This window comes from Equus przewalskii, chromosome 8 (genome assembly GCF_037783145.1).
Source record: "Equus przewalskii isolate Varuska chromosome 8, EquPr2, whole genome shotgun sequence".
NCBI lineage: Eukaryota > Metazoa > Chordata > Mammalia > Perissodactyla > Equidae > Equus > Equus przewalskii.
The window spans coordinates 50,321,470-50,333,531 of record NC_091838.1 but is presented as its reverse complement, the minus strand read 5'-3'; the positions used below and the strand labels follow the sequence as shown (position 1 = coordinate 50,333,531).

The 12,062-nt window shown below is 36.2% G+C and overlaps 1 protein-coding gene and 1 long non-coding RNA gene across 35 annotated transcripts in view; both read right to left on the bottom strand.

Moving 5' to 3' along the window:
- The window catches only part of RIMS2 (regulating synaptic membrane exocytosis 2), a 573,066-nt gene that overhangs the window by 532,447 nt on the left and 28,557 nt on the right, over positions 1–12,062 (bottom strand). The window lies entirely within an intron of this gene.
- Positions 3,313–5,062, bottom strand: LOC139085092 (uncharacterized). Its single transcript, XR_011543126.1, has 2 exons — positions 4,199–5,062; positions 3,313–3,452 (listed from the first exon to the last, which is right to left on the bottom strand). It is a non-coding gene; the product is annotated as an uncharacterized lncRNA (long non-coding RNA).

Genomic DNA, 12,062 nt, shown 5'->3' with positions numbered 1-12,062 from the left:
TCATGGTACAATTTTTACCCAAATTTTCAAATACCTTCTACTCTGACTTGCTTTTACTCTCTACGTGGTATTTTTGGTGAACAGAAGTTCTTTTCAATATAATACAATTTACCAATCATTTGCTTTACGGTTACTGCTCTTTTTCTCCTAAGAATTCGTTCCCCATTCCATGTCATGAAGATATTTTCCTAAATTATCTTCTAGAAACTTTATCATTTTGCTTACACATTTAGGTTTGAGATTGATATTTGGGTATAGTAAGATAGAAGTAAAATACAAACTTTTTTCCACCAGGATATCACAGTTGACCCTGCACCATTTATTGAAAAGATAACCTCCCCACGCTGCTCTGCCGTGCTCTTGTGTCATAAATCCAAGTGTCTGTATATTTATGGTATGGTTTCTAGATTCTCCATTCTGTTACACTGATCTATTTGTCTACCTCTGCAGCATTAACTCAAAGTCTTAACTATAGTAAAATTATAATAATTCTTAATATCTGGTACAGCAACTACTTTCACTTTGTACTTCTCAAAGAGTGTCTTTGACTATTCTTGGGCCTTTAAATTTCCACATAAATTTCAGAATTAGCCTATCAGTTTACTTAAAAATTAAAATAAACTGCTGGAATTTTCATTGGGATTGCACTGAATCTATACATCAATTTGGGGAGAATTAACATTTTAATAACATTGAGCCTTCCATTCTATCAACATTATTTAATTCTTATTTAATGTCTCTAAATAACCTTTCATAGTTTTTGGTGTGAAGGCCTTGCATATCTTGCCTTATATTTATTTTCTAGTTATTTGATGTTAGTCATCATATTTTAGATTTATTTTCTGGTGATGTATTTATATAGAATATACTTGATTTCTGTATATTAACTTTGTACCCAGAAATCTTGCTAAAATCTTTATTTTTTTTTAATTCTCTCCATACCAACATCTATAAATAATGAAGGTTCTATTTTTTCCTTCCAAATCCCTACACAACGCATTTCTTTTTCTCACTTTATTGCGCTGGCTAGGACTAAACAGAAATGGTAAGAGTAGGCATCCTTTTCTCATTCCCTATCTCAAAGAAAATGCTTCAACATATTATCATAAGTATGCTATCTGCTGTAGAGTCTTTGTAATATTTTTCATAAGATTAATGATGTTCTTATCAATTCTAATTTGTTGAGACTTTTTTCTTTCTTTCTTTCTCTTTTTTTTTTTTTTTTTTTTGCTGAGGAAGATTGCGCCTGAGCTAACATTTGTGACAATCTTCCTCTACTTTGTATGTGGGACACCATCACAGCATGGCTTTATGAGAGGTGTGTAGGTCTGCACCCAGGATCCAAACCCACAAACCCTAGGCTGCTGAAGAGGAGCATGAGAGCTTAACTACTACACCACCAGGCCAGTCCCTGTTAAGACTTTTTCTTAAAAATAGATAATGGATTTTATCAAATACATTTTTTATATCTAATGACTATCAGTTTTTTTTCTCCTTTATTCTGTTAATGTGAATTAAATTGATTGATTTTCAAATGTTAAACCAATCTTATATTCCTGAAATTTAATCATGGTCAATTTAATCATGTTCTATTATCTTTTTTATTTCTTGATAGATTTCTGCTAATTTCTTTTATGATTTTTGCATCTACATTCCTGAGTAAAATTTGGTCTGTAATTTTCCTTTATAGTAATGGCAAGTTTTAGTATTAAAGTTTTGCTGACCTCATAAAATGAATTTTATATAGTTCTCATTTTAAGTGAGATAAGCACTTTAAGATAAATCTTTAAGTTTAAGATAAGCATTATTTCCTTCTTATATGCCTAGTAAGCTATCTGGTCTTAAAATTTTCTGTATGAGAAAGTTTTTAAATTACGGATTCAATTTCACTAAGAGTCACAAGATAAAGTTTTCTATTTCCTCTTGTAGCAATTTTGGTAAGTTGCATTTTTCTAGAAATTTGTCCCTATCGATCAATTTTTAACTGGATTGTCATAAGATTGATTATAATATCCTTTAATTACTTCTTAATGTCTATAAGGTCTATAGTGATGTATTGGTAAGTTGTACCTTCTCTCTCTTTTGTTTTTTCATCAGTGATATCAGGTGTTTACCATTTTTATTAATCTTTTCTTTGTTGATCTTCTCTATTTTATGTCTGCTTTTCCTTTCATTAACTTCTCTCTTGTCTTTGTTATTTACTTCCTTCTGCTTTCTTTGGGCTTAATTTTCCGGAATTTTTGTTCTTTCTTTCTTGAGATAAATGCTTAGATCATTAATTTTCACCCATTCTTCTCTTATGATATATGCCCTTAAAGCTATTAATTACCTTCAAAGTACCTTAGCTGCATCATACAAATTTTGACAAATTGTATTTTCAATATCGTTCAGGTAAAAATATTTTTAAAATTTCCTTGTGATTTCTTCTTTAATCCTTGGGTTATTTGGAAGTGGATTTCTTGATTTATAAATATATAGGAATTTCCTAATTATCTTTTTATTATTGATTTCCAGCATTGTGGTCAGAGAACATACTCCATACATTTTAATTGTCTGATTTTTGCTAAGAATTGCTTTATGATCCAGGATATGATCAATTTTGGTATTCCATATGCACATGAAAAGAATATGTATTCTGCAGTGCTCTATATATGTCATAAGGTACAACACATTAATCATTTTGTTTACATATTTTATGTTGTTACTAATTTTTTGTCTGCTTGATCTATTGAGCATCTGAGAACTCCATTATATGAACCCCTTGTTAGTCTGTTGCTATGGTCTTTGTTTCTCTTAGTTTCAGTCATATGATCTTGTCTCCTATGTGCCTGGTTATTTTTGTGTGCATGCAAGACATTTTATGTAAAATCTGTAGAAATTATTTGAGGCCTAGGATGATGTTATCTTCCTCCAGAAAGGATTTACTTTTGTTTTAAGAGGTGGCTAGAGTCATTAACAATCCTGGATATCCTTAATCTAATCAATGATAAGGATAATTCTAAGCTGGGTTTTATCTTATAAGTAGACCATTCTATTTCTCATTCACCCTTATTCCTAAATCATAGCCCTTCAGGGTCCCAACCCAAAGCCTAGGGGATTTAGTCAGAAATCTCCCTTCTTGGTGGATTCTGAACTCAAACTGTTGCTCCCTTAGCCCCATTCCACAAATGTGTCAAAAGCTCTTCTCATCTTCTCAGCCTCTCAGTCACCTCTACTGGAAATAGAAGTTTCTCCTAAGGGAAAAAAGCCTCACATGCCAAGCTCACCTCTTTGGGTTTCCTTCTTCTTCAAGATCTTGTCTCCATAGTCTTCTTTGATGTGTTAGCTCTCTGATACCTTCAAATAGATGATTTTTATATTTGATCCAGCTTTTCTAGTTGTTCTCAGTGGGAGAGTTAGTCCAAATTGCCTAATCCACCATCACCAGAAGTGCACCTCTCAATTTCTCTCATCTGTAAAATGAGGATAATAATGACAACTTCCTCAAATATACTATTACAAGAGATCAGAGTGCCTATTATATACTAAGTACTCCAGAACTTTTGGCTATGATCTTGAGCTACCTACTACTAATCCAAAACAAGGTTCAGTTACTATGGTTTTACCTGCCTAGTATCCATTCTCCTCTAACACCTCAAAATTAATTTGACAAATGAGTCCTCAACTACTAAATAATCTTGATGTAGCTGTCAATCAAGGTGCCATCTTCTTCCCTGACCAAGGGTGGCCAACTAACCAAAAGTAAGCCAGACTGCCTCTCTACTGGTAATATGAACTTTAAGCAGAAGCTGGAGAAGCTGATTCATACAAACAGCAAGTAGCACCTTGAATAAGTAACATCCACTAGTTTCTGCAAACTAGCTATCCAGAGCTACCCCAATTTCTATCTTTTCCAGTGACTAGTTATTCCACTTTTCTGAGAGCTATCCAATACCCCTATAATAAATTCATTTTCTTATTAAGTTAACCAGGGTCCATTTTTTTGTTTCTTGGAACTAAAATACTTGGAAGTAATTGATACCTCACCTTCCAGGTTTTCTACTAGTTCCTATAACTTAATCATTTCTTTCAACCAGAAAAAAAGGAAGAAAGGGTCTTGACATTGCTCAGAAAAGCTACAAAATGCTTTTTTTCTCTTATGATTAAAGAACCAATATTTTATAACTTTTCTCTGTCTTGGTTCTTTGTTGGCTCTTACCTCCATTCCTGCCCTTCTATGTTCTCCTTTTATATCAGGGGGCTAGAAGCCTGTAGACTACATTTCTCACACTCCCTTGATAGCTGGTTTCCAACTCAGTTCTGCCACTAGGAAACACTGGTGAAAATTAGATGGCAGGAGAAGATAAACCATTTTATTTTCTTCTTTCTGTTTCTAGTTCCTGCAGAGGCAGCAGCAATATTCCAAGAACCTCAGCAGAAGTTTGATCACGGGCTCTGACTCCAGCAACAGTACAGCACCAGATAACTATCATGCAAATACTGGCTTCTGCAACAGGAGTGCAATTCTGGTAGGGGTAGCAGTGCGCGACTGCAGACTCCAGCATCCTCTGAAGTAAGTACAGCATCATCAAGACTATAGGCTGTCTACATCATAGAAGCGCAGGCTCCTGGACTTTCTGCAAAGCAGCAGCAGCTCCAAGAGTAGCTGTGGTACTCCAACAATATTAGCATCACAGGACTGACAGGCTCTGTTTAACACCATTTTCACTTTTTCTCTGCTAGTCCTAGGCGTGACAGTGGCATCCTGCAGTTGCTGATCTTTTGGTAAATTCATCATCCACTTTTTGCTTCGCCAGCCCAACCAATACCTTTGGTAATTAACTCCCTATAGTAAATTCCCTTGCAAATATTTAGGGTGGCTTTTGTTTTCCTAATTACACAACTTTCAGTGGCATAGGTCTCTTCTTTTTCTACTTCTCCATTTTTGTGTCTCTTTTGTCCACTCTTCCTCCTTCTCATTCATCCACTCCACTTCTCTATCTTCTCTCTTCACTTCCTGTTTTCTTTCTTCTTGTCCTATTTCTTGAGTATATAAACAGTATCTATGTCATCATTTATTAGACTGACAGGACAAAAGAGGTTGGAACATTTTCAATTTAAATAATCAGCAGTTCAAGTACAAAAACAATAATTTCTTCAGAAACTGTAACTCTTTACTAAAATCCAATTTTTATTATAATTACGATTGTGAACATCAGAAAATATTTTCTGTAAACACCACCACAATTCATCACTTGAGCGGCAGCATCATCTTAGCCCAAAAAAACCTCAAGGCAAGTGACAATTTAAATTAAAACAGAAATTATTAATTCACAGCTTTAAGTTATATTTCATGTATCATTTCAAAATGTGTCATCATTATCCCATAGTATACAAGAAAATCCTAGTACGTGTTTTAGAAGATAGCAATAAGACAATGTCAAGATATTTTAACTCATCTAAAAAGTTGAGAAAACAACTGCAAGTTGTATCTGGAAGACTCAACTTCATCTATTCACTCGGGATCACAAACCAAACTTCACCTTTGTTTGAAACTGAACTCTTGTTTGAGCCAGAAACCTTCTACTTCTCTTGCCCCAGTCTAAAACACTCTCTACTACCACTTCTCCCCACATCATACCACTCAACCCTGTTCCCTTAAGTTGCCATTATATTTAAAATGAAACTGAACTCTTTGCCATGTCATTTAAGACCTTGCCTAATCTGATTCCTGCCTACTGGCCCATCCTCAACTTATCTGTTTTCCTTATTCAATACAGAAATAAAGAAAATAACCAGTGGTCACAGAATGACTCAATCCTAACTCATCATACGCACACACACACACACACACACACACACACACACACACATATACACACATGTACACATGCATGCACAAAGTCCTTTTCAGTCCTTGGGTAAGACCTTCCTATGCACTCTGTAGTCCCCACATACTTTCTTGTCTTCTGTCCTTCTTCCTCCAGAGAAGTGTCTGGAATCAAAATCAATCACATCTTTCCTAGGCAAATGACAGGTGGCAAGTGAGTTGATGCTCAATCCAAAATTGAAGGTACAACCTGCACAGTTTGGCAGGGAATACTTTAACATAGAATGGATACTGAAGATTCAAGACATCTACTCTTTCTCCTCTATGGTGAAGAGTAAACTACCTCTCATGTGCTCCTTCCATATCTCTCTCTTTCTCTCTTTGTATGTCTGTCTCTCTCTGTCTCTGTCTCTGTCTCTCTCTCTCTCTCTCTCTCTATCACACACAAACACACACACACCCCACATCCTCATTTCTGGCTACACCAAAATGATTAATTCAGGTCTATCTTCAGGGTCAGCTTTTAGAGTATTTCTAATAATGGTCTAAAATTCCCTGACTTTGTACTCTTTCATATCTTCTATCAGTATCTTGGAACTCTTTAAACAAAGTGTCTTTAATTCATTCATTCATTCATTGTTGAACACCTACTATGTGTCAGGCACTGTGCTAACCTCAAAAAGAAATAGATAGATAGATATATCACACACAACTCCTGTCTTCAGTCTCCATATAAACATAACTTATTAATAACTGGTTTAACCCGTAAATAAATATCTGCTTAATGTTTTAACTTTATTATTAGCCAGTTGGAAATTTTAAGGTTATTTTATTATTATTTGCCATTTGGGAAAATATAAATGATTACTATTTTTCTAATGTGCTAGAGATTGAGGAGAGAAGATTAAAGAATAGGAGAGTAGTAGATGCTCAAAGAAGTCATTCACAAATAGGGAAAAAGTATCAAATGAGGAAACCAGGAAGAACGCAAGATAGGTTCTACGAAGTTCACTATTTTACCTACGCCAAGCACTGTTTATCATCAAACTTGGGCAGATAAATAGAAACTGCATTGCCCTTAAAAACATTGTCTTTAGGCCACAAGAATCACAACAATCCTGTTTCACGAGACTAATGATTTTTTTTTCTCTTTTACTGAGGCTGTTATAAAGGAGCTATCTTCTCAGAGGATTTGTTAATCAAGGTTATCATTCTATTCCATATAAACCTTAAAACAACCAGTGAAATTTAATTATAATGTCAACTTAGTGTTCCTTAACCTTTCTCTTAAGAGGATAAAGTAAAACTCTCACCCAAATTTTAATATTACTCAGGTCTAAGTAAACTTATAGTCTAAAGGAATCCTCTAAAAACCAATCAAAATCAACTGAACAACAATTTATGGAAAAACCTGTGCAACAGAATGCAGAAAAAATACTTTGCCAAGTGATATTGGTGATTTTTTCTTTAGGAAGAAACTGTGTACATTTAGGGAAATACCTTGATAAGCTACTTCAGAATGGAAGGGGAACTCCAAGAGAATAGATTGAAAGGAAAAAATTAAAATGTAGCTAACCTGACATGTATAAACATTAATAGAAATTGGAGAGAGGAGAGGAAATGGAGGAGAAAAGGAAAGGAGAGCAAAAGGAGGCAGGGCTAACAACATGGCCATAAGTGGGACAAGTGAGCAGACATGCTGGGAGACTTTTTAAGAATGGGAAAGTCCACACAAGTGATGTCAGCATCATGGCAGAGTGAGTTGTTCCCTTTGTCTCTCCCTTCTAAGTTACAACCAGACATCCATTGGTCAACAAAGAACTCCCTGCACAGCATGCCAAAATGCTAGAGAGATCCATCCATCTATACATCTGAAGATGAGTAGACTGGACTTCTGAGAGACAGTGGAACTAGGGGAGCAGCCCCCTCCCCAACCCTGGCAGCAGCGATCCAAAACGTGATCTTCACACCAGCAGCGTGCACCAGCAAACAAAGGCTGGGCTGCAGTGGCAGACGTGGCACTAGCAGCTTAACTCCTGCCCTCACCCCAGCAATGGAGGGTGGCACACATGCCCTGAAGACTCAGGACACAGAGTGAAGCCAGTGACCCAGCCCTTCCCCCTCCTCCAGCATGGTGCCAGTCTTTCCAGCAGTGAGAACAGTATCCAAAACTAGGATTTTCCCAGCTGAGGAGTGATGCCCTGACTTGAGGTATCAAAGTAAACCAGCACATGCCAGTGACCAGGTACTGCATGGGCAGCAACAACACTCACTCATGGCTTAGCCGCTGTCACACCTCCAGCAGTGGTGGGTGGCACCTGTGACCTGAGGCTACAGAAACCACAGCAGAATCCATGACCCAGCCCCCCATGGCAGCACCCCTGAAACTGGCTCTACTAGCAGCAGGGGCTGCATACAAGACCCCAGGCCCCTGGCAGCACCAGTGACGACTATGAACCCAGCACCCCTGGCACCAGCTGTCAGCACTCCCAGACAATCTGGGAGTAGCAGCACAGGTAGGGCATGGGGCAGAAGCACCCAAGCCTGTGGAAAGCCAGTGGAGGGACACAAGACCCAGGTGACCCCAGGAGCAGCAGAAATGCTTGAAGCCTGGTGACTCCAGAGGCAACACCTGAGACTGCAGCAAAATCATAAGCAGCAAGGCACCAGCAACCTCAGAGGCAAAAACAGCACAAGGAGAGCACTGATGATGCCTCTAGCAGAGGCAGTGGAAGGTGGAAAGTGCAGGCTCTCAAATACAACCAGAAGCAGCTCAGAACCAAAGTAACCAAAGCTTTACCCAAAGAAGAAAGGTATTTACTACCACAAATGCACCAGCAGAGGATCAACTCATCAAGTACCATGAACAGCTACAGTAACACAGTGGAACAGAAAGAAAATGACAACTCTCCAGAAACCAAACTTGAAATCGCAGAAGATTATAATCTAACTGACAGAGAATTCAAAATAACTGTCATGAAAAAACTCAACAAATTACAAGAAAACTCAGAAAGACAGTTAAATGAGCTCAGGAATAAAATTAATAAACAGAAGGAGTACTTAACCAAAGAGATTGAAACTCTAAAAAAAAATAAGTAGAAATTCTGGAGATGAAGAACACAATTAATGAGAGGAAAAATAAAGTAGAAAGCATTGAAAATAGAGCTGACCATATAGAAGAGAGAATTAGTGAGCTCAAAGACAGAAATCTAGAAATGATTCAGGTGGAAGAGGAGAGAGAACAAAGACCTTTTTAAAATGAAGGAATTCTATCAGAAATATCTGACTCAATTAGAAAAAGCAACATAAGGATAATAGGTATCCCAGAAAAAGAAGAGAGAGAGAAAGGAGGAGAGAGCTTATTGGAAGAAATAATAACTGAGAATGTCCTAAACCTGGGGAAAGAACTGGATATACAAGTACATGAAGCTAATAGAAATCCTAATTATCTAATCACAAAAAGACCTTCTCCAAAGAATATTATATTAAAACTATTAAAAGTCAAAGACAAAGAAAGAATATTAAGGGCAGCCAGAAAGAATAAAATAACTTACAAAGGAACCCCCATTAGACTATCAGCAGATTTCTCAGTAGAAACTCGAAAAGATAGGAGACAGTGGAATGATATATTAAAAATATTGAAAGACAAAAACTATCAGCCAAGAATACTTTATCCTTCAGAAATGAAGAGGAAAAAAAGCTTTCCCAGACAAACAAAAGCTAAGGGAGTTCATCATCACTGGACCTACCTTACAAGAAATGTTGAAAGGAACCCTCCTACCTGAAACAAAAAGGCAAAAGTTTACAAAGTATTGAGCAAGGAGATAAAGAGACAGAATCAGAAAAATCCAACTCTATATCAGAATAGATTACTAAACACTTAATTATAACATAAACTCTAAAGGGAAAGAAAGCATCAAAAATAATTGTAACCACTTCAATTTGGTCACAAAATCACAACACAAAAAAGGATAATTTGTGACAAGAAAAACACGCAGAAGAGGAAGAGAAAGAGGACAGAGCCTGCATAGGCTAATGGAGATAAAACACTATCAGCAAAAAAGGGAGTATCTCATCTATGAGATCTTTATACAAACCTCACGGTAACCACAAAAACAACAAAAAAACAGAGCAGAGTCACATATCATAAATAAAGAGAAAACTCAGAAAAATATTACAGAAAACCACCAAAGTGAAATGGCAGACAGAAATACAAGGAAAAAGAAACAACAGAAATACAGAACAATCAGAAAACCTTCATATATCAATAATCAGTCTAAATATAAATGGATTAAATTCACCATTCAAAAGATACAGAGTGGCTGGATGGATTAAAAACAAGACCCAACAATATGCTGCATCCAGGAGACCCATCTCAGCTCTAAAGACAAACATAGGCTCAGAGTGAAGGGATGGAAGATGACACTCCAAGCAAATGGCAAGCAAAGGAAAGTAGGTGTAGCCATACTTACACCAGATAAAGCAGACTTCAAGCCAAAAAAGATATCAAAAGAAAAAGATGGACAATATATAATGATAAAAGGGACATTTCACTAAGAAGACATAACACTTATTAACACATATGCACCTAATATATAAGCACCAAAGTATATAAAGCAACTATTAACAGACTTAAAGGGAGAAATTGACAGCAACACAATAAAAGTAGGGGACTTTAACACCTCACTTACATCAATGAATAGATCATCCAGACAGAAAGCCAACAAGGAAACAGATGCCTTAAATGAAACACTAGACTAGATGGACTTTATAGAGAGAGAGACAGAGAGAGAACATTCCATCCAAAAGCAGCAGAATACACATCCTTCTCAAGTGCACATGGAACATTCTCAAAGATAGAACATATGCTGAGAAATAAAAAAAGCCTCAATAAATTTAAGAAGATTGAAATCATATCAAGCATCTTTCCCAACCACAACAGTGTGAAACTAGAAATCAACTGCAAGAATGAAGCTGGAAAAGTCACAAATATGTGAAGGTTAAACAACGTGCTACTGAACAACTACTGGACCAAGGAAGAAATCAAGAAATACCTGGAGACAAATGAAAATGAAAACAAGACATACCAAAACCTATGGGATGCAGCAAAAATGGTACTAGGAGAGAAATTTATAGCAATACAGCCTGCCTCAAGAAACAAGAAAAATTTCAAATAAACAATCTAATGCTACTCATAAAAAAATCAGAAAAAGAAGAACAAAGCCCATGTTAGTAGAATGAAAGAAATAATAAAAGTCAGAGCAGAAATAAATGAAGTAGAGACTAAAATATAATAGAAGCAATGAAACTAAGAGCTGATTCATTGAAAAGGTAAACAAAATTGACAAACTCTTAGCCAGATTCATTAAGGAAAAAAGAGAGAAGACTCAAATAAATAAAATCAGAAATTAAAGAGGAGAAATTACAACAGATAGCACAGAAACACAAAAGATTATAAGAGAATACTATGAAAAGCTATACACCAACAAATTGAATAACCTAGAAGAAATGGATAAATGGATAAATTCTTAGAATCATATAACCTCCCGAAACTGAACCAAGAAGAAATAGAGAATCTGAATAGACAAACGACAAAAGACTGAAACAGCAATCACAAACCTCCCAAAAAACAAAAGTCCAATAAAAAAAAAAGTTCAGGAGCAGATGGCTTCTCTGATGAATTCTACCAAACACTCAAAGAAGATTTAATACCTATTCTTCTCAAGCACTTCCAAAAAAACTGAAGAGGATAGGATGCTTCCTAACTCATTTTATGAGGCCAATGTTACCCTGATACCAAAACCAGACAAGGACAACACAAAAAGAAAAATTACAGGCCAATATCGCTAACGAATAAAGATGCAAAAATCCTCAACAAAATATTAGCAAATCAAATACAGCAGTATATTAAAAGGATCATATATCATGATCAAGTGGGATTTATTCCAGGGATCCAGGAAGGGTTCGACACCCACAAATCAATCAATGTGATAAACCACATTAACAAAATGAAGAATAAAAATCACATGATCATCTCAATAGATGCAGAGAAAGCACTTGACAAGATCCAACATCCATTTATGATAAAAAGTCTCAATGAAATGTGTATAGAAGGAAAATAAATCAACACAAAGCCCATTTATGACAACCCACAGCGAATATCACACCCAATGGTGAAAAACTGAAAGCTACTCCTCTAAGAGCAGGAACAAGATGAGGATGCCCATTCTCACCACTCATTCAACATAGTATT